We start from the raw sequence: 23,548 nt of genomic DNA on the forward strand, positions 1-23,548 counted from the left end.
TTACATTCCTTCAACTAAATAAAGCCTTATAACAACAAACATTTCATTATAACATAGCCCTATAACAACAAGCATTGGAATTCATAGCCCTGCATTGAAGAGCTTATAACCACTTGCAGCTAAGAATCAAACTATGAAATTGCAGACACCCTCCTGTGATAATGGATGGTTGTGAAATCGGTCACGCAGCACTAATCCAGCAGCAGAAACCCTCAGGCTAATGTCAACAGACAGAGTGAAATAGCAAGCAATCAGTTTTAACACTCCAGCCATTGTTTTCAAATATTCACTGGGCAGGGTTTCTAAATGCCTTGCCACTCTTGACAGCCCCCTTTGACAGGTGCTTTTGACAGTTTTGACAGCTCCCTTTGACAAGTCTGTTGACTGTTCCGATGAGCTTGTCAGTAATGAGCCTATGCACTTTTTATGCACATTTATGCCTACTTTAACAATTTCAAAGGAACCTGACAAAGGTGTCCAATGACCAGGTCCAAAGGGGTACCTTACCCCTCCAAGGGTACCCTGGCTATCCAAATGAATCCACAAAGTTTAGACCTGCTCTTACCAGGTCTAATCTGCACACTTTGGGTTTCACACTACAAGGCTACCAAAATCCCACTTCAGCAGAGACAGCTGATGATTTGAATGGCCAGCTGTCCCTGTAAAACACGTTTGAATGAAACATGCCTTCCCCAATTCCCGCCCCCCGCAAAAATGGGAAGTGCCGTGTTTGGGAACGGGACTTACAATTTTTGGCCACTTCCACCATTTTCACCACGACCCTGTGGCAAAAGCCTGAGTCAAAGTATTTGTTTAATGCCTCTGTCATTTCCTTATCCCTATTATAATTCCTCCTGTCTTCATGTTTACTTTTTCTAATCTTTTCCTTTTTATTTGGTAGTAGAAGCTCTTGGGCAGAATTTTCTGCCTGTCGGGCAGGCGGGCCTGACCCAATCTCCGGTGGGTGGGGAGCCGATCCCCGCCGGAGAAGCTGCCCAGCCGCCATTTTAAGTGGGCGGGCCAAGCCCAGCGTGACGTCCGGCAGGAAGCGCTATGCGCTTCCTGTGCAGGTGGTGGGGGGATTCCCCAAAAGCGAGAGTGTGCTCTTTCGCACATGCACATGAAAGAGCGCACATCTCCCTGAGGCTAAGTGCTGCCTCAGGGAGATCGCTTACACTTTGAAAAATATGAAAAATAGAAAAAAAAAATTCCCTAACATGTCCCCCTCATGTGACAATGGTGGATGAGGTTTCATGTTTTTTTTATTCCCTGCCGGGGCTCCTGGCCAACCCACCAACCTTAAGGTTGGACAGGCAGGTCCTTTAATTGTATAATTGATCCTATTAATGGCCTCAATCAGCCATTGACAGGTCGGTGGGTGGACAGCTGATTTTGCTGCGGGCCCGCCTTCCTGAAAATTTAAATGGGGCGGGATGATGTCGGGGGTTCCGCCCAACGTCATCCCGCATTATTTTATGTGTCGGCGAGCGGGCCCCGCCCCCTGCTCGCCGACGGCAAAATTCTGCCCATTATAATCTATTTTTGTATTTCTGACTAGATTACTCTCATATTCGATTTTCTGCCTCTTTGTCAAGTTTTTTGTCATCCTTTGCTGATTTCTAAAACCCTCCCAATCTTCAGGCTTCTGCTCTAGTAGCAATATCGTAAGCCTCTCCTTTAAATCCAATATGATCCTGAACTTCTCTAATAAGTCAGAGATAGACCCCTTTCCCATGGGCTTTTTAATTCCTCAGAAGAACATGTGTTTATTAAGAATTCTGAGTTTTTTCTTTAAATGTTTGTGATTGATTATCTACCATCATACCTTTTAATCTAACTTCCCAACCTACATAGCTAACTTACCCTTCACATCTAAATAACTGGCTTTGCTTAAATGTAAGACCTTAGTTTCGGGTTAAGCAAATCACCCTCAACTTGATATCAAATTCTATCAGCTGATCACTCTTCCCCAGAGGATCCTATACTATAAGATCATTAATTAACACTGTTTTATTACAAAATATGAGATCTAAAATAACCTGTTCCTTTGATGGTTCCTTGACATATTGTTCTAGAAAAATGTTTCCAATGCATTCTGTGAACTCGTCCTTCAAATTACCATTACCAATTTGATTTGCCCAGTCTACATGAAGATTAAATTCCCTCATGATTGTTGTATTATCCTTGTTACATGCTCTTCTAATTTGATAATTTATTCTCTGTTTACGACTGTAACTTTTTAAAATTCATTTACAGGATGTGCATGTTGCTGGCAAGGACAGCATTTATTGCTGATTCCTAATTGCCCTCTAGAAGATGGTAGTGAGCTGCCTTCTTAAACACCTGCAGTCCATGTGGTGCAGGTACTCCCATAGTGTTGTGAGGTAGGGAGTTCCAGGTTTTAAACCCAGTGATGATAAAGGAACAGTGATATATTTCCAAATAAGGATGGTATGTGACTTGAAGGGAAACTTCGAGGTGGTCATGTTCCCATGCACCTGCTCCTTTGGCCTTCTAGGTAGCAGAGACTGGGGATTTTGGAGGTGATGTTGAAGAAGCCTTGGTGAGTTGTGGTAGTGCAGGTCCCGATGAAACACACTGCAACCACAGTGCACTGGTGGTGGAGGGAATGAATGTTTAACATGGTCTGTGGGGTGATAATCAAGTGGACTTCCATATTCTGGATGGTGTTGAGCTTCTTTAGTGTTAGAGTACAGTGTGCAGTTTTAGTCTCCTTACACAAGGAGGATATATTTGCCCTAGAGGAACTTCATTGGTCCTGGGCGGAGGGGGTTGTCCTATGATAATAGATTGAGTAGACTAGGCCTAAATTCCCCAGCATTTAGAAGAATGAGAGGTGATTTAATTGAAGCACACAAAGTTCTTAAATAGCTTGTCAGGGTAGATGCTGTGAAAATGTTTCCTGGTTGAGGAATCCAGAACACAAGATCACAATCTCAGAATAAGGGATCAACCATATAGGATTGTGATGAGGAGAAATTTCTTCACTCAAAGGATTTGAAATTTTCTACTCCAAAAACCTTTGTATGCTCAGTCATTGAGCATATTCAAGATAGAGATCGCTAGGTTTTGGGTACCAAGGAAATGAAGGGATTTGGGGATAATGTGGGAGGACGGAGTTGAGGTAGAAAATCATCCATAACCTTGTTGAAGGGTGGAGTAGGCTTGAAGGGTGAAATGGCCTACTCCAATTCCTATTTTTCTATGTTCTTTGCTGGAGCTGCACTCAAATAGGCAAAAGGAGAGTATTCCAACATACTCTTGACTTGTTCCTTGTAGATGGTGGAAAGGTCTTCTTGAACACAACTGAGTGGATTTCTAGGCCATTTCTGGGGGCAGTTAGGCCTCAACCACATTGCTGTGTGTCTGGAGTTACATGTAGGCCAAACCAGGTAAGGACAGCATAATTTCTTCCCTCAAGGACATTAGTGAACCAGATGGGTTTTTACGACAATCCAGTAGATCCATTGTCACTATTACTGTTACGAGTTATTCATTTAATTAATTAACTGAATTTAATTTCCCAGCTGCCATGATAGGATTGGAACTTGTTACTGAATGATTAGTCCAGAAACATAGCCACTATGCTAGTTCACCCATAAAACTATTGTTCAGACTCTGAGAGCCACTCCTGCCAGAGTTTTCTGCCCTTTATCATTTCTTTGCTCCATCCGTACTAATTCTGCATCTTGATTTTCTGGGCCAAGAGCCTTTATCCTGTCCTTTACTGTCAGGACTTCCCATTTTGCCTATCTTTCCTAAAAGCAAAGCATCTTGGAGTTTTTACTTCCCAACCCAAAACATCTGTCAACCATATCTCAGTAAAGGCTACGTTCTCATTCAGGCTGTACCTGTTAGGAGGGTGGGGGAGGGGCACAGTGTTTTATATTATTTCTCTCCACAGCAACAAGATAGATTGTTCTATCACATGACTTGCATTCAAGGCACGGAATGTGTACCTGTGATAGAAACGTAGTCTATTTGATGGCATCCTCATCACCAATAAAAGTAACCTGGGCTGCAGAGAGTTGATTGGAGAACCTCACTTATCCCATCCTTCCACTGCTCTCCTTTCATCCCTGTAAAACCTTGCTGACAGCAATCTTTTTACTTTGATGAGCTGCAGTCCTGGAAGCAGAGCATGCATTACTCAGTCTAAAACATCTGAAGGAAGAAAGCAAGCAGGTGATTCCTCTACAAGTTACTTCTTTCCATCCATGGAACAGAATACAGATGAGAAAAGAAAAAGGGCTAAAAAAATACAATAGGAGTGTTTGATGGGGGAGTGCAGATGGAGCTTTACTCTGTAACTATCCCATGCTGTAGTTGCCCTGGGACTGTTTGATGGGACCGTGTGAAGGAAGCTTTACTCTGTATCTGATCCACGCTGTACTCCTGCAAGTGTTTGATGGGTCAGCATGGAGAGAGTATGACTCTGTATTAAATGTGTGTTATCTGACACTGGTTGTTTAATTGGATAGTGTAGATGGAGCTTTACTCTGTGATTAACCCCTGCTGTATTGTCCCTGGGAGAATTGGATGGGTCACAGTGGAGGGAGTGTTACCTGATATCTAACTTGTGCTGAACCTGCCCTGGGAGTGCTTGATAGGATAGTAAGGAGGGATATTTACTTGGTATCTAATTTGTGCTGTATCTGTCCGGAGCGTGTTTGATGTGACTTTGTGGAAGGAGCCTAACTCTGCACTAACTCATTCTGTATCTGCCCTGGGTGTGTTTGATGGGACAGTGTATAAAAAGCGTTACTCTGTATCTAACCCTTGTACCTGCCCTGGGAGCATTTGCTGGAACAGTGTAAAGAGAACCTTACTCTGTGTCAAACCTGTGATGTTCCTGCCCCGCGTGTGTTTGATGGGACAGTGCAGAGGAAGCTTTACTCTGTATTTAACCAGTGCTGTTCCTGTCTTGGGGATGTTTGATCAGACAGATTAGAGGGATCATTACTCCACATCTAATCTGTAATTCCTTGGTAGTATTTGACAGGACAATGCAGTGTGAGTTTTTCTCTGGATCCAACCTATGCTATACCTGTTGTGGAAGCGTTTGATGAAACAGTGTAGAGGAAGGTTGATTGTACATAAATATTGCTTTATCCAATCTGGGAATTATTGATCAAACAATGCCCAGGGAGCTTTATTCTGCATTTATCCCATGGTGTGGCAAGCCTTGGAAGTGTTTGATGAGGCAGGGTGGAGCAGTATAATTCTATGCCCGACTGGTGCTTGATGCAACAGTGCAGAGAGAATGTAACACTCGATTCAAATTGTGCTATTCCTGTCATGGGAATGCTTGCTGGGACAGTGTCGAAGGAGGATTACTTTATTTCTATGTGAGAACGTAAGAAATATGAGCCTGAGTAGGCCGTTTGGCACTTTGACCCTTCTCTGCCATTCAACAAGGTCATGGCTGATCTCCTATCTTAACTCCATCTTTCTACACGATCCCCATATCTCTTAATTCCCTTAGTACCCAAAAATCTATCCACCTCTGTCTTGAACATGCCTAAGGAATGAGAATCCACAGCTCTTTGGGGTAGAGAATTCCAAATATTTGCAACCCTTTGAGTTAAGAAATTTCTCCCACCTCACTTCTAAATTGCTGATCCCTTTATTCTGAAGCTGTGATCCCGTTCTAGATTCCTCAGCCAGGGGAAACATTTTCTCAGCATTTACCTTGTCAAGCCCCTTAAGAATGTTATGTTTCAATTACATCACCTCTCATTCTTCTAAACTCTAGGGAATTTAGGCCTAGTGTACTTAATCTCTCCTCACAAAACAATCCCCTCAATCCAGGAATGACATTTGTGAACAATTGTTGCATTGCCTCTATGGCAGGTATGTCCTTTCTTAGTTAAAGAGACCAAAACTATACACAGTACTCCAGGTGCAGCGTCTGGAATGCCCTGTATAATTTCATTAAATCCTCTTTACTCTTATACTCCAATCTATTTGTAACTAATGTCATTTGCCTTCCTAGCTGCTCGCTGAATTTGCATGTTAACTTTCTGTACGAGAGCACCAAGGTCCCTCTGAATCTTCCTGTCTCACACCGTTCAAAAATATTCTGCTTTTTTATTTTTCCTACCGAGGTGGATAACTTCACACTTACTCACCTTGTATTCTACTTACTACGTTCTTGTTCACACGCCCAACTTACTATATCCTTCTGCAGCTTCCTTGTGTCCTCCTCACCACTTACATTCTCACCTAACTTTGTATATTAACAAATTTGGATATTTTACAATCAGACCTTTTATCCAAGTCATGAATATAGATTGCAAATGGCTGAGGCCCAAGAACTTATGCTTGCAGTACCCTGCTTATTCCTATTCTGTTTGCCATCTATTAACCAATCCTCAATCCATGCTAATATATTACCACCAATCCCATGAGTCCTAATTTTGTGCAATAACCACTTGTGTGGCACCTTATTGAATCCTTTTCGAAAATCCAAATCACTATATCCACTGGTTCCTCCATTTCTATCTTACTAGTTACATCCTCAACAAACTCTTAACAGATATGTCAAACACAATTTCCTTTTCATAAATTCCTTTTGACTCTTCCTAATCATGTTATGATTTTCTAAGTGTCCTGTTACTCTGTCCCCACTAACAGGTTCTAGTATTTTGCCTACTACTGATGTTTGGCTAAGTGGCCTATAGTTCTCTGTTTTCTCTCTTCCTGCTTTCTAAAATAGCGGCTTGATGTTTGCTGCCTTCCAATCATTGGGAACGGCTCTAGAATCTAAGGAATTGTGGAACATGAAAGTCAATACATCCACCATCTCTGCAGCTACCTCTTTTAAAGCCCTAAGTTGCAGTTTGTCAGTTCCAGGGGTTTTGTCAGCTTTTAGTCTAATTAATTTTTTCAGTACTATTTCTTTACGTATATTGAGTTCTTCAAGTTTCTCATTCTTACTAGACCCTTGGTTCCCCGTTATTTGCAGAATATTTTTTGTCTTCCAACGTGGTGAAGTCTCTGCCATTTCTTTAATCCCCATTATAATTTCACCTGCCTCCACCTCTAATAGGCTCACATTTACTTTCACGTATCTCTTTGTATTTACATACCTATAGAAACATTTCACAATTGTTTTTATGGCTCTTGCTAGTATACTCTCATATTATCCTTTCTCTTTCCTGATCAGTTTCTTCATTGTTTCTAAATTCTGAAATCCTCCCAATTCTCAGGCTTACCACTCCTTTTGGCGACGTTAATTAGCCTCTTCCTTTGAGCTAATAATATCTTTAGCTTCTCTTGTTAGCCGTATTTGGACCACTTTCTCTGTGGGGTTTTTGTGCTTTAAAGGAATGTATGTTTGTTGCAAATTATGTGGTAATTCTTTAAATGCTAGCTATTGGTTATCTACTGGCATATCTTGTAGTTTCCCAATCTACCTTGGCCAACTCAGTCCTCACACCTACGTAGTTTGCTTTCTTTAGGTTTAAGGCCCGAGTTTAGGACTTACCTAAACCACTTTCAAACTCAATATAAAGTTCTATCATATTATGGTCACTTCCCTAGAGGCCCCTTTACTACAAGGTTATTAATGAACCCTTTTCTTGTGGCACAATGCTCGATCATGCTCTGAAGAAGAGTCATATGGGCTCAAAATGTTAACTCTGTTTTTCCCTCTCTACAGATGCTGCCAGACCTGCTGAGTTTTTCCAGCATTTTCTGTTTGTATTTCAGATTTCCAGTATCCGTAGTATTTTGCTTTTAATTAGATCAAAATTGTCTGTTCTCGAGTTGGTTCTGCAACTTACTGACCTATAAAACTATCTTGTACACATTCCATGAACTCATCCTCCATACTGTTATTGCAAATTTGATTTGTCCTGTCTTTATGGAGATTAAAATCATCTGTACTTACTGTGTTACTTTTGTTATATACACCTCTAATTTCCTGATATAAACTCTGCCCTACCATTAGGGGGACAATAAACAATTCTCACCAATGTTTTCTACTCCTTGCTATTTGTTAGTTCCACTCAAACTGATTCTTTGAACTACTGTCTTTAACCCTCTCTAGGGTTACCCTTCCTCCTTTTCCATTTTGCCATCTCTTCAAAGAGTGAAGTATCCTGGAAAATATATAGTCCCCAACCTTGATCACTTTGCAACCATCTCTCTGTAATGGTTAATAGATAGTGGTATCCATGCTATTAATTCATCTAATTTATCGTGAATGCTTTGTACATTCAGATGTAATGTTTTCACTTTGACCTTTTTCCCATTTTCCCTGATCTCACTAATGTAGTTGTTTAGTCACTAATGCCCTGTTACCTTTGTTACTCTCACTATCCCTTCCTCACCCACACTGTCTATTTTTACCCAAAATGCTGCTCTGCTCTAGTCAAGACATTTCCTTGCTGCTTTTGGGCTCACCTTTTCCTGAATTCTCCCTTTCCTTCAGAATTAGTTTAAAGCCTTGTTTACTGCCCTAGTTAGTTGATTCATCAGGACACTGGTCCTGATGGAACAGTTCCCTCTTATCCCTATCCTGGCTCTCATGACCCATGATGCAAAACCCCTGCCTCCCACACCATTCCTTCAGCCACATATTTAACCTTCTAATCAGTTTATCCCCAATGCATCAACCTACACATGGCTCAAATAATAACCCAGAAATTATCATTTTAAAGCTGTTTTTTAATTTGGACCCTAACTGCTCAAACTCTCTCAGAATATATCATTCTGCATATTCTGTTGGCACTCATGTGGACCACAACAAGTGGATCCTTGTTCTCCCACTCTAGGGCTGAGGCTCCTCCATCACTACATCCTCAATCCCCATTATCTGCCTGACTCGCAGTCACACCCTCCTGTTCCTAAACATTGACCAGCTCTAACATTCAACCTAACCTAATGGGTTTAACTGCCTCCTGAAAGAAAGTGTGTAACTCTCTTCCTCCCTGATGTCACGTAATGCCCGCAACTCGGACAGCTTTGAGTTGAATTTCCTTGAGTTTCAGACACTTACCCTTCCTCTGGTTACCCAGAATTACAATGCTCTCTAGAAACTCCCACATGTTGCAGTTACATTGCACCACCTGCCCTGCCATGTCTATCTAACCTTATTTATTTATTTGATTAGTTAATGTTTAAAATTGAATTGATTCTATGATGATCAAAACCATTTTGTATGACCAATCCCTAAAGATGACAAAATTATCCTTATGGGCGATTTCAAAGCCAGAGTTGGACACCACCACATCACATGGGCAGGCATCCTTGGTAAATATGGAGTTGGAAAGGAAAACTCAATGGAACTTTCCTGCTTTTGTTGTGTGTCAAGAATGACCTTGCCATAACCAATACCATGTTCTCCCTGAAAGGAAAATACAAGACCACCTGGCAACACCCACGATCTAAGCACTGGCATCTCCATGACTATGTGCTTGTCAGACAGAGGAAAAGGCTGATGTTAAGCTAACTCATGCTTTGTGAGGAGCTGACTACTGAACAGGCCACTGCCTGATCCACACCAAGCTGAGTCTAAAGATTCAATCAAGACATTGTAAGTCAACTTGCTAGGCACGGCCAAAGCTAACTGTCTAACTCCTCAAGAGCCCTACTATTGTCTTAGACCTCACGACACAACGTGACACCACTCTGCAGTTTGATCTTCCTTGCCCAAGTGACGTAGAAAATGAATGGAAATAGCTCTGTGACCAGATCTTCAAGATTTCAGTAGACCTTCTAGGATACTTCAAAGGCAAGGACTAAAGCTGGTTTGATGAGAATGATGAAAATGCCTCCCATATTCTTAAACAGAAACAGCTTGCACATGCAAATCTTCTACTAGACCCACAGTCAACAACCAAGTATTAAGCCTTTAAAAATGTTAAACACAAGCTCCAGTATGCTTTAAGAGAAAAGCAGAATGATTGGTGGAATGCAAAAGCTGATGAGCTGCAACATCTAGCTGAGAAGCATGATCCATGTTTTTACAACGTGCTGAAGTCTGTATCTGGCCCTGCCACCGCAATCTTTGCTCCTATCTGAACAACTAATGGAACTAAACTAGTCACTGATAAGGCAGCTATAATGGAACAATGGTTTAAGCACTTTGCCAAGCTCCTCAACAGAGACTCCCACATCTCAGCAGATTCTCTGCATCAAATTGAGCTGTTGCCTGAGAAAGAAAGCCTTTCTCTTCCTCCTTCCACTGAAGAGGTAATAAAGGCAATGAAATCGAGAGAGAGATAGGTTAGCGTAAGTGAGGGGAGCAAAGAAATTGAGACGCTTCTCAATGAAAAGATCTAGAGAATGTAAGAGGCCAGAAGGAAGGATCCATGTGGAATGAAAATTCCGAGGGGGAAACTTGCCTGACCAAAGAAGCGGGGACAGAGGTAGTTGAAGAGAAGAAGCTTTTCTCTGAATCTGTGCTATATGTGCCCTCGAGATGTTTGATAGGAGAGTGCAGAGGGAGATTTACTATGTATAAACGTTGTGCTGACCCTGGCCTTGGGATATTTGCTGGAACAGTGTAGTGGGAGTGTTACTCTCTGCCTAACCCTTGGTGTTCCTGCCCTGGGAGAGCTTGATGGGACAGTGTTGAGGAGATTTGCTCTGCACTGTATATAACCCATGGTGTACCTGGCTTGGGACTGTTTGATGGGATAGTATTGAGCAGGGTTTCCCAAACTGTGGGTCACTGAGATGAGATTTTGGGGTCACGAGCTCTGAGACAGGAATGGCTGCTGTGGAACTTGGATTGATTTCTGACAGCTGTGAAGTCCCTTTAAATTCCAACATTTTTTCTATTGTTATTAGGGTGTGGCCTAGTTGACTGCTCTCTGAGGCCCTATTGCTGCTGCAAAAAGGGAAGGCATTTGTTTCTTTGTTAAACCCCTGCCTTTTCATTCTTCACTTTGTTACGATCACTGTAGAGACCGTTAACATTTAAGGAGAAATTTAAACACCCAGTTATTTATTGAAAGAATTAAGTCACAAGATTCCGTGGTTTAAAACAAATGAGTTTTACTATATAAGAATTAAGTAAAGCAAACAACTAAATAAACACTGTTTTAGGCAATTAGTTATACTTTACATTGAAAACACAATCGCAGATACTTTAGACTAAAACCCTCAACTGAAGCTTCCCTTTTCACTCTGACTCTCCCTTTTTCACTCTGACTCTCCCCACACCCTCAAAAGTATTTGGCTACTTATCAGGTTCTTGAAAGTTCTTTCTTGGGACCAACTCCAAATTTTTCCACAACTGCCCTTGTAAGGTCTGGGACTTTTCATTCAAGCCTGAGCTTCACTTGCAATTCTTGTGCAGGGACTGCAACAGAAAACCCCTGGTTTTTAATAGCTCTATTCTCCTGGTCCATTGCTCTTGGCAGGCATTCTCTCTCTCTGATTCCAAGCTGAACTGTTTGTTTTCACCATGGGGTTCATTGTAGATTTCTTCCTCTAGCTCCAGGCTAGGTAAATCTTACAGCCTCTTTTCCCCTCATGAACTCTGCCTCCAAACTGAGCAGGAGCTCCCATCCGTATTCCGTAAATGATAAAGTTAGTATTTACTCTGCTTAAGGTGCAGACCTGGCTAACATTTGTCTCTTGCTCCCTCGACTCGGTGAGCTGCTAACTACACATGACCAAAGCTGCAACTACTTCTGTCTGCTTCTGTGAATAAAATCCACATGCACATGCTGTAAATTGAAATAAAATAAGCTCCCTAACCTCATAGTCCATTTCCATGGCATCGTGTCATAATTGGGGTGCTCCTAACAGAAATGTAAACAATTTTTTTTTTTACCTTCAAAACACCCTTTGATCCCAAGACCCATATGAATAATTTATATCTCTAATGGAGTTAATGGCCGTCTCTCTTGTCCCTATCAAAAGTTCAAAGATGGGTCATACATTGTTTAAGTTTGCTTTCTTCCAACTTTAACCTTATTAAATAAATGCAGGTCTGTTTACCAGTTTCTCAGCCAAGTGCTTCAATTTATCTGATAGTTAACACTTTAATTTCTAAAAACTAAAAGTTATTTTCTAAAACTTATGAATTATGAAATCTGATATTCACAAAAACCAGCCTGATAGGACAATATCAAGGGTGTCTGATGGTGTTTTGTGAAGGGAGTATACTCTGTACAGGGCATTGGTGAGACCACACCAGTAGCACTGTTTTGGTCTCCTTCCTTAATGAAGGATACATTTGCATTGGAAACACTTTAGAGAAGGTTCACGAGGCTGATTCCTGGGATGAAGGGGCTATCTTATGAGCAAAGGTGGAACAAGTTGGGCCTGTACCCATTGGGGTTTAGAAGAATGAGAGGTGACTTTATTGAAATATAAGATTCTGAGTGGGCTTGATAGGGCAGATGCTGAAAGGATGTTTCCTCCCATGGGAGAATCTAGAACTAGGGGGCATAGTTCAAAGATAATTAAGACATTTAAGACAGAGATAGGGAGGAATTTGTTCTGAGAGTTATTCATCTTTAGAATTCTCTTCTACAAATAGCAGTGGAGACTGGGTGATTGAATATGTTCAAGACTGAGTTAGACAGATTTTGACTGACAAGTGAGTCGAGGACAATGAGGGGTGGGGGGGAGGTGGCAGAACAGGCAAAAAGTGGCATAAGGCCATAATCAGGCCAGCCAGGAATGTATTGAATGGCAGAGCAGGCTGAATGGACTGAATGGCTTATTCCTGCAATTTCTTATGATCTTATGTATCCAACCTGAGCTGTATTTGACTTTTGAGATGTTGGTGGGACACTGGAGGGAGAGCGATACTCTATCTAACCCATGTGGATATGTCCTGGGATTGTTAGATGGGATAGTATAGAGGGAGCTTTACTCGGTATCTAACCTATGCCATAGATGTCCTGAGAGCATTTGATGGAGATAGGAGATTTATCCTGCATTGACCCCTGTGTTGTACCTGCCCTGGGATTGTTTGATGGGACCACGTGTGGGGACCTTTAGCTGGGAGTGTTGAATGCAGGTAACTGGTACCATTTTTCATGACTGAATGTACCCCTGATAAACACAAGCCTTCCCCTTCTTGAGGAAACCTGACATGATTAAAGGTAATTGGAAGTTGAAAATGGAGACAAAGTAGAAGAGGCAAAGAAAATGAAGAAAAGTGAGGTGAATAACATTTCTTTTGCATTGCTCTGCAGACAATCTTCCAATTTCAGAAACTCACATTCAATCAAACTCATATCTCCCAGGAGCTCGGTTGATTGTTACTGAGAGGCTGTGACAGAAATCACTTGTGGCTGTGTCCTGTTTCTGCAATATCGACAAGGATGGGCTGTATTAAAATAAGATACAGCACCTTCAATAAAGCACTTTAGTAGTATTATTCCCATTCTTAATAAGAGCAGTTCAGCAATTTGTTTCGGAAAAGATTTGCAACTTTCATTTGGTTCTGTCACGATGTGCTGCTCACAGAAGACCCTTGAGTAGGTAGACTTATATTTTGCCTGTTCTAATTATGTGTTATTCAGGACACATGGGTTATCCATCTTTTCCCAAGGGAAATGTAGGAAACAGAGATTCACTTGAACGGCAATAATTGAAGAGCTCATTTCATTCTCGTAAGGATATTCGAACCACAATCAATTTCAGATGTCATCTTAAATAATGGAGGTCATTGCAGCAATATCACCATCCTAGAAAACTGTGTTTCCTGTGTTAAAATGGTATAAACAGAAAGAGCGAAGGCCTCTTTTCACGTGAACACACATTAAACCACGCTTAAAGGTAAGGGCGGTGAGTGACAGCAGAACCTCAGTGGCCATCAACCAATGATGGACTTTATTGTATTTGTCCACTGGCCCATCTCTCGACGGCACTGACTCACTCATCTGTTTAAACCCCACGGGATCGTGGAATGTGATCCCAAAACACAAATAAAAACCCAGAACTCCAATTTAACCAAAAGGAGTTTAACGAATTCATTCGATCTAAAGTCCTGGCCTTGGTGATTCTTTTGTCAGGGCTGAGATTTCAGTTGTATATTAATATTGAGGGTTTTTTTTTGAGACTGTTAGTGTCACTGTTTCCAGACCAAGCCCGCTATCATTATGTGTGAATTTAAACGAGTGTGGACGGGCTGTTTGACCATGGGAGGTATCACAGCTGAGCCACACACTTTGCATCGGGATCAATAGCCAATTAGGAAGTGGAAACACTGGCGGCATTTCCTCTTCTCCCAAGAGGGCCAATGTAGCAGTTCCTTGGCTTAGCTTCCCCTCGGTAAATCCAGTCCGGATTGGAGAGGGGGGGTCAAACCCTGGCCGCTCCCGGATTGGGGAGGTTCCCCCTAGTTGTTGTCATTCTCCCTGCTCACCCCAGAAACACAGATCAGTTCGCTCTGGAGAAGCTAGGCGCGACAACATGTTTGTAGATTTAGAAATGATTGACCACAAACACTTTGCTGCTGCGGAAAGTCTTAGTTAAAATAAAACTCCGACGTTTCGACAGATGAGAAGTTCCCTCTCCAAATCCAGGCTCTTTTTATGATGTAATATTTTATTTATGTAATAAATGACGAGCATTAAGCAGCGATTTTAAATGCGCAGTGCTAGCTTTCAAACATATGGCGAGGTTGTAAAGCGATAAAATTCAGACAGAGAGGCATTGCAATCATTTCACAGAATATTGCATAGACTTCAGCTCCAGTAAAGGCAATTCTTCCCACAAATTATTTATGGAGATTTCATTTATCTCCCTCCTTCCATGATTTATAAAGCTGCTCATTTCGCTGCGTGCATGGAATCAGGGTCCAGGGTCCCCGGGGACACTGAGATTTAATATAGCTGTTGATAAATTCGCAGTTGTTTTTTTTGGGGGCGGGGGTGGGTTCTTTCTGGTCCAGATACTGGTGATTTTTTTTCCGCTGCAACATTTTTCAAATTGGAGTCCTGTTCTAGAGTTTGCTTCACAGCCCCATTCTCATCAAAGCCAGCAGCAGCGAGCCTTTGCCCAGTTTACCTCTGGGTCAGAAGGCGAAGGGTTTGAATCCTGGACTGATACAGCGGCCCAGTGGGTGTGGATGACCTCACAGCATCCACCCCCCCCCACCCATATCGTCTGGCTAAGGGAGCTTAAAACTCTCCTATCGGCTGAGAAAGATGGTCATGAGCATGGAAAGAGTGTTCATATTACATCCTGACAAGACTGGTAATTAGCCCTGTTAATCCTTCCACTGCCATCGCCTTCTAAACGCGCGAAAATATAGAAACAGTAGCCAAACAGTGATAGGAGAAAATGGGAAGTGGTAAAGGCGCAGCTATATCAATATATGTGTGACAGATGGGGCTGACCACATAGTAAACAGGACCCGACATTTTAAAGAGGAAATGCTGCCACTAGGGCCCGCTTTTAAGAGGGCTTGATCTATCAGGACCCAATTCTCTGACAGGGATCTTAATGTTGGAACCCAATTTAGGAAGGTTTTTTTTTATTAGGACCCCTTTAATAAGGAAATATTGATTCGCCTAGTTCTTGAGAGGGATTCTGAGGGCAGAACCACCACTCCTCTTCCTACATTATTATATTGTCTCTTATTCCTTCTAAGCCCCAGCCTTCAAACATTATGGAACTACTCTGCTTCCTCATCGTAAAATCCAAACCTGGGGGCTCCTATTTACTACTGCTGGCCACCTTATTTTCTTGTCTAACTTTTTTGGACCATTGTACTGTGTTGTGCAAGGGTTCTTGCTCTTTCTTCCACATTCTTTTAAAGGTACACAACACTCATTTTCAGAGTATCTGGAGGAGGGAAGGTATATTCGAGTATGTGAAAGAGCTGTAGAAATTGCCAGAAACACAATGAGGCTCTCAGTGAAGGCTGCAAGCTTAAGATCTTGGGGCTCAGTTGAAACCTTCCAATTGGATTGATTGATGGTTCAACTGAAAATGATGTGGCCACTGATGGAGCTGTAATCAGTTACAGGTGAACAGTGAGAGGAGTGTCTGCCTGTGTGCATTTATACTCCGTAACAAAATGGGGTTTGATAGCTGGCAATAGATTGCTCTGATTTGGGTATTGTAAATGCAATTTTCTGGGTAGATTTAACCAGTGACTCTCAGATCAGGCTCTCATTCAGGAGGCTACTGATTAAAAACAGCTCAGTCCCTTCTGTGATTAGACATGCCTGATAATTATGTTCATTTTGATTATGACCTCTTGCACTCATAGGATGACCAAGTGCAAGACAGAGCATGGCCCTAGTCATAAATTCAAACACAGGCCATAACTTGCTGCATTAAGACTGCCTTGTCTTTGGGAAGCATTACATTGTGAATTGGACAGCCAAGGCTAACAGATAGCTAGTTGGGTTTTCAATTGATCAGAGATTGCTGGTAGGAACACTTTGACACTGTTTCATGTTGAGTCTGTGCTGATGATTTTTACATGAAAATGAAATTTGTGCAGGTATTCTTATTCAAGTCACTCATATTTTGTTGCTCCAAACTGAAAGATCAGAAAACTGGCTCTCCCCTCACCATCACAGCTTGTTTTCACAATGTCATCCATAGGCTCTGGTATGTATCTAGACCCATGCAATGTATATACATGGGAGCTGGCACATTTACCAAACAGTGCCAAGCATCAATACACACGGGCCATTCAGTACCAGAAAGGAATGAATCAATCTCTTTTACCCACTGTGCTGTATGTGTACAGGACAGACACACAGGCTGTAGAGTACCAGCTTTTTAAAAATTCTTTCGTGGGATGTTGCCCATCCCTAATTGCCCTTAAACTTAACCTAGCTGCTTGTTAGGCCATTTCAGAGGGTAGTTAAAAGTCAACCAGATTGCTGTGGGTCTGAAATCACATGGAGGCCAGACTAGATAAGGCTGGCAGATTTCCTTCCCTAAAGGAGGGTATTAGTGAACCAGATGGATTTTTACAACAATTGACAATAGTTACCCAGGTCACCATTACTGAGATTATCTTTATATTCCAGATTTATTATTTGAATTTAAATTCCACCTGCTGCCAAAGTGGGATTTGACCCCACAGCCCCAGAGCATTAGCCTGAGCTTCTGGGTTACTAGTCCAGTGACATTACCACTATGCCACCATCTCCTCCAGCTAAGAATGAATCATTACTTTTTACCTATTATGTACTGTACATGTACAAGAGCTAACGCTGAGACACACAGTGGATGTACAGTACCTGGAAGGGAATCATTCCCTTTTACTCATTGTGTATTGTACATGTACAGGAACTGACTGAGTCACACATGGGCCGTACAGTACCAGATTTGAATTAATTATTTCCTTTGACCTGCTGTATGTTTTACACAAACGTACGAATATATGAATTAGGAGCAGGAATAGGTCACTCAGCCCTTCGAGCCTGCCCCGCCATTCAATAAGATCATGGCTGAGCTGATTGTAACCTCAACCCCATATTCCTTCCTACCCCCGATAACCTTTCACCTCCTTGTTAATTAAGAATCTATCTAGCTCTGCCTTAAAAATATTCAAAGACTCTGCTTCCACTGCCTTTTGAGGAAGAGAGTTCCAAACACTCACAACCCTCTGAGAGAAAAAATTTCTCCTCATCTCTGTCTTAAATGAGCAACCCCTTATTTTTAAGCAGTGACCTCTACTTCTAGATTCTCCCACAAGAGGAAACATCCTCTCCACATGCACCCTGTCAAGACCCCTCAGGATCTAAAAGGCTTCAATCAAGTCGCCTCTTGCTCTTCTAAACTCCAGTGGATACAACCCTAACCTGTCCAACCTTTCCTCATAAGACAACCTGTCCATTCCTGGTATTAGTCTGGTAAACCTTCTCTGAATTGCTTGTAACACACTTGTCTTGTCTTTGCTTAAATAGGGAGACCAATAATATACACACCACTCCAGCTATGCTCTCACCAGTGCCCTGTACAACTGAAGCATAAGCTCCCTACTTTTGTGATCAATTCCCCTCACAATGAACAATAACATTCTATTAGCTTTCCTAATTACTTGTTGTACTTGCATACTAGCCTTCTGTGATTCATGCACTAGGACACCCAGATCCCTCTGAATCTCAGAGCTCAGCAATCTCTCACCATTTAGATAATATGCTTTTTTATTCTTCCTGCAAAAATGGACAATTTCACATTTGCCCACATTATACTCCATTTGCCAGATCTTTGCTCACTCACTTAAACTATCTATGTGCCTTTGCAGCATCCTTATATCCTCTTCAAAGCTTACTTTCCTACCTACCTTTGTGTTGTCAGCAAATTTAGTAACCGTACCTTCAGTCCCTTTATCCAAGTCATTTATATAAATTGTAAAACGTTGAGGCCCCGGCATTGATTTCTGTGGCACACCTCTCATTATATCCTGCCAACCAGAAAAAGACCCATTTATGCCAACTCTCAGTTTCCTGTTAGCTAGCCAATCTTCTATCCATGCCAATATGTCCAAGAGCTGACACTGAGACACAAAAAGACCATGCAGTACCAGACACATTGAAATACAAATGAGCTGTACCATACCAGATGAGAGTGAATCATTGCCTTTTACCCATTCTGCACAGTGCATGTACAGGAACGGACACAGGCACACAGGACCAGACAGGACTGAACATTGTCTTCTGGACTCAACATTGAGTTCAACAACTTCAGACCAAGAACCCTGTCATTCATTGTGAAATTTTTTTATTTGCCAAGTGCCAGTCTGCATTTTGTTTTTGCTTTCAGACTGAACTGGCCTTTATTTTTCCATTAACACCTACTCAGGACCTATGCTTTGTTTTTTTACTACAATCATTACCACCCCCTTTGCCTTTGGTTCCATGACATCTTTGTTATTTAATCTCCCCCTGCCCCGAATCCATTCTTGACCTTTCCTTTTGTTCCACTTGACCCCCTCCCCTTTTTCAACCACATAAATCCCATCGCATTTTTACCCCACCTCAATTCTGAAGACTCAAAATGTTAATTCTGTTTCTCTCTCCACAGGTGCTGCCAGACCTGCTGTGTTTTTCCAGCACTTTCTGGTTCAGTCCTAAAAGAAAAGCATTCTTCTACTCTGTGGTATCAGGAGCAGGAATGCTGACTGATGTTTCCTTTCTTTCTAGCTAATTGGCAGCACCAACTGGATCTGGGATCTTCTGGCGTGTTTGGATCAGAATCACTCTTCTCCCCACCACCTCCCCCACCTTAAACCAGCTTATATTTCACCCCTCTCCTATTTTTACTTAGTTCTGTTGAAGGGTCATGAGGACTCGAAACGTCAACTTTGTTCTTCTCCACCGATGCTGCCAGACCTGCTGAGTTTTTCCAGGTATTTCTGTTTTTGTTTTGGATTTCCAGCATCCGCAGTTTTTTGTTTTTATCACTCTAGAGGTGTCTTGCTACACTCAAACATCTGGAGGAAGGAGCAAAGCTTGAATCAAATTTAACTGATCCTAGGACTACTACAGGGAAAATTACAGCAGGCAACTCATAGTAAACCTGCCATAGCAAAAATGGTAAATGAGTACATTATTTATGTAATCACATGTTTTGAAATATTCATTTACTGTGTAATTCCAAACACTGAAGTAAGATTGAGGTCAAGCTCCACATTTTGATAAAGTCACTTCTCTTGTGCTTTCATTCTGTTGTCAATCTGTGGTTGATTGTTTGTTAATAAAGACTTGTTTTCTCCTCTCCTGTTTAACTTGTCACTCTAATATTTGTGCAAATATACAAAATGACCTATTGTACCCAATCAAATGAATAACATATTTTCAGGCGAGACAAGTGGGGATGTGTGTCCCACAATTTAAACGCTGTTGTCTAGTACAATATTTAGTTTAATTTTGTCTTTTAAGCCTGTTCCAAGTGGTTAAAAACCAGGTTTACTCACAGAACACAAATCGGATCAGAGCTAGGTGTAATTGTTGTGAGGGCCGGTTTGTTTGCAACACGTTTCTGAGAAAGGTACCAAACCATTCAGTTAAAGATAAATTTATTTTGCGATGTGTTCAAGTAGGTATTTTATTGGCAGCTGTTTTTGAATTTAGCTGGTATTTAATTTGGTTGCTCCCAACCCCATTTTGTGATGGTGTTCATTAGCCTGTTTCTTTCAAATTGGTAAGTCAGCCTGAGAGATATAGGCCAGACAGGTGTATACAGCAACAAAGGTATAAAAATTTAAATTAGTAATATTACTTGTATATCAGCAAATTGAAGAGAGAGGTAGATAAATACAAGATGGAAAAAAATAGTAAGGAAGGTTAATAAAAAGAAAAAAATAGAACAACTTGCATTTACATAGTGCACTTCATGATTCATGATGTCCCAAAGTGCTTTACAGCCAATTAACCGCTTTTTAAATAAAATGTAGTCACTGATGTAATATAGGAAACACAACAGTCAAATTGCACAAAACAACTTGTAACTTAGGGGCTCCAGAGCATCGTATTGTGCAAGGGCGGGGGGCGGCGGGGGTGTACCCCAAAGATGCGCTGGGGAATCCCCTTCAGAGGTTCCAGGTAAGGTTTGCAAGACAATTGCCCAGAAGTGCAAACTTTCCCTGGGCAATTGCCCTGCACTGGGAACCATCTGAATAGTGCGATTTAAATCGCAAATTTAAGATGGCTCTGAGTGGGTTGCACCAATAGTTACCCAGAAAAAATTGGAAGAATTAAAATCTCTTCTAACTTCTGGGTAACTATTGCACAGACCCAAATCAACACCCCACCCCATTAGGATTTGCATCACCACTTCCCCTGACCTCACAGGTGTCTTCCAGTTCCCCACACCACAGAGGTCTCCCTCCCCCACCCCAAACTAACTAACTACCTACCCTCCCACAACCACGCCAAAGAGGACTCTTCCACCCCCACCAGGCCTGACTCTCACCACAACACCCCCCACCCCGCCAAGGCCAGGTGTCAGGTCCTGAGGAGTCAGGCCGAGGTCCGAACTCCACCCCCACCGCCTCCGAGGCCCAACCCGACCCAACCCCACCCGCCGACAACACTCCCAAGTTCCAACCCACACCCCTGACCCCGCATCAACCCCCCCACCCCCACCCCCCTCGAGGCCAGACTCAACTCACTCCTCCAACGCACACTCCCTCCAATGCCCTAAGGCCCAAAACCCCCACCGAGACCCAACACCCCCCACCAAAGACCTGACTCTCTGCCTGACACCTGACCCCCACCCCCGACCCTACAAACCATCTGAGGGTCCACCGGATCCGACCCCACACCCCGTCAACCCCCCTGAAGACTTGACCCACTCCCCTGACACCCCTCCTGAGGTCCAACCACCCCCACGGACTCCCCCTGAGGCCTGACACCCCCCCACCCCCCAAAATCCTACTCACTTACTTTATACACTAGCCTTTTCCCTGGCCTGTCAAGCTTTAAACTTCGCTGGATCTTTAAACTTACTTGCTTCACGCCAGGTAGTGCTTTTAAAAAAAGGGTGCGTGTCTCCCAGAGTTGCACTTGACATTAGGCCCCGCTGATGTGCTGCACAACTCTGACATCACCCAGCTTGAGTCATAAGGTCGAGAAAGGTAGGATTTCAGGCAAGAGATTGGGATCGGAGTGGCAATCCGATGCTGATTGCCACTCCGAGGAAGTTCAGGCCCAAGATCCCACTAAGAGTAACATGATAATGACTGGGTAATCTTTATTGTGATGTCTTTTGTGGGATGAATACTGGCCAGGACACAAGGGAAAACACCCCTGCTGTTCTTCAAAATAGTGGCATGGGACCTTTTACTGAAAGAGCAGGTGGCACCTCCAATAGTGCAGTGTTTCCAAAATACTATAGTATCAGCCTAGATTTTGTGCTCAGTTCCCTGGAGTGGCACTTGAATGCATAACCTTTTGACTCAGAAGTGAGAGTTCTAAAAATCAATGATGTGTTCCGGCTCTGAGGTGAGAGGGGATTTTGCTATGGTACATTCTGTACATGCAAGAGATTGAGCATAAAGGGAAGGAGATGGTGACATGAAATGTGAGAATCCGAGGGACACAGGTTGCCTATGACTGGGGCTGTGCCCATCGCAGAAAGATTAGTGAGTGATAATGCTTTAAGAAGTGCCCCTTAGGTAATGATGTGCCTGCATACCATTGTAATGTAAAGGTGCTCAGCAGAGCAAGGGTTAATGTGAACTGGAGAATAGCACCGCCAATGGTATGATGCATAGTGTCACATAGCAATAGACTGAGAGAACAGTCTAGAGAGAACACCCTGGTATTAGCCTGCATGGAGGTAACAGCACCATAAATGACAGTGGCCTGGGATCTATCAATAATTAAAGTTTAACAATAAAGGGTTCATGTTTAAATATATAAGTCTTAAATCTCATCATTGAGACAGCTAAAGAGCCCATATTACAACATGGTTGAAAGGTGGCAGCATTTTAAACAATAAGCCCAGAAGAGTATCCCAAGGTATGAGAAACTAAAAACAGCTAAAGTCAAAATAGAGAGATCTGCACCTAACAAGAAATCATGAGGAGAGAATTGAAGAAGCTTCACTACAGACTTAGAAGTTGAGGAATCCACTCGAGTGACTGGAAGTTTATTGCAAGATCCCTGAGTGACGCAGAGCAAAAAGGAAAAAAAACCTGGTCAGACCACAAAGACAGGTGAGCAAAAAAATTTAAAAAAAAGCAAGATCCTGAGTGACACTGGGTTAAGACACTTAATTAGATCACAAGATGGTGCGCTAAACTACAAAAATTGCAGGACCCTGAGTAACGTAGGGTCAAAGACCCCAGATGGTTTATGAAATGATGAGCAGAGTTATAACAAAGAAGCTGTACTTACATTATAGAATAGGTGGTGGTCCCAGGGCTCAGCAGGTTGCAGCAAAGGTGGCAATGCTGCACCGAAATTAAAAACAAAAGAAGTTAAATAAAAATCGGCTGTCAGAGTCAAAAGTTTAAGAAGAAAAACTGCAGAGTAAAGAACTGAAAAGTTACCTGAAAGAAAAAACAAAGGGCAGGCAATGCAGAGGAGAAAAGTGATGTTGCTTTAAATTAAAAAAGGGCTCAATTGGACCACGAGCTCACCAAAACTCCAAAGAGGAGGACCTGCAAAAAAAGGAAAAGAATGGCAGGGAAAAGCTAGACTCCTACCCTGAAAGTTTAGAAGTTCAAAATCAAAAGCAGTCACGATCACTGGAGAGCCCGCCAAAAACCCAAAAACGTGCAGGAGACTCAAAGCGCAGAAAGTTGACAGCTGCAGACAGCCTGAGTGAAAAAAAAGGTTACGTCACTGACAGTCTTAAAGGGGCAATGACATTTAAAGCGGTAACTACAAGAAAAAAATGCCATGGACAGTAAATTAGAAGAGCCAGACGCAATTGTACTATGGAAAGGTCAAAACCAGACCCAAAAGTGGGAGTCTTGGAGAAGACAATTTTTAGTTTATAGGAAAACTACAGGATTAAATAAGGAATCAGAAGAAGTACAAGTTGATAAGTTCTGATTCGTCTTTGGTTTATTTGTTGGTGAAGTACTCCATAGCCAATGTATAGATCAATGCTTGCAACATTAAAAGGC

The 23,548-nt window shown here is 42.2% G+C and overlaps 1 long non-coding RNA gene across 1 annotated transcript in view; it reads right to left on the bottom strand.

Moving 5' to 3' along the window:
- Positions 1 to 23,149, bottom strand: part of LOC144690693 (uncharacterized) — a 328,087-nt gene extending 304,938 nt beyond the window's left edge. Inside the window, exons 1-2 of the long non-coding RNA XR_013578935.1 lie at positions 22,967 to 23,149; positions 22,812 to 22,867 (exon numbers count right to left, since the gene is read on the bottom strand). This is a non-coding gene — a long non-coding RNA (uncharacterized LOC144690693). The remainder of the gene's footprint in view (positions 1 to 22,811; positions 22,868 to 22,966) is intronic.
- Positions 23,150 to 23,548: the final 399 nt, after the last annotated feature.

Source organism: Cetorhinus maximus, chromosome 15, assembly GCF_964194155.1.
Source record: "Cetorhinus maximus chromosome 15, sCetMax3.hap1.1, whole genome shotgun sequence".
NCBI classification, from domain to species: domain Eukaryota; kingdom Metazoa; phylum Chordata; class Chondrichthyes; order Lamniformes; family Cetorhinidae; genus Cetorhinus; species Cetorhinus maximus.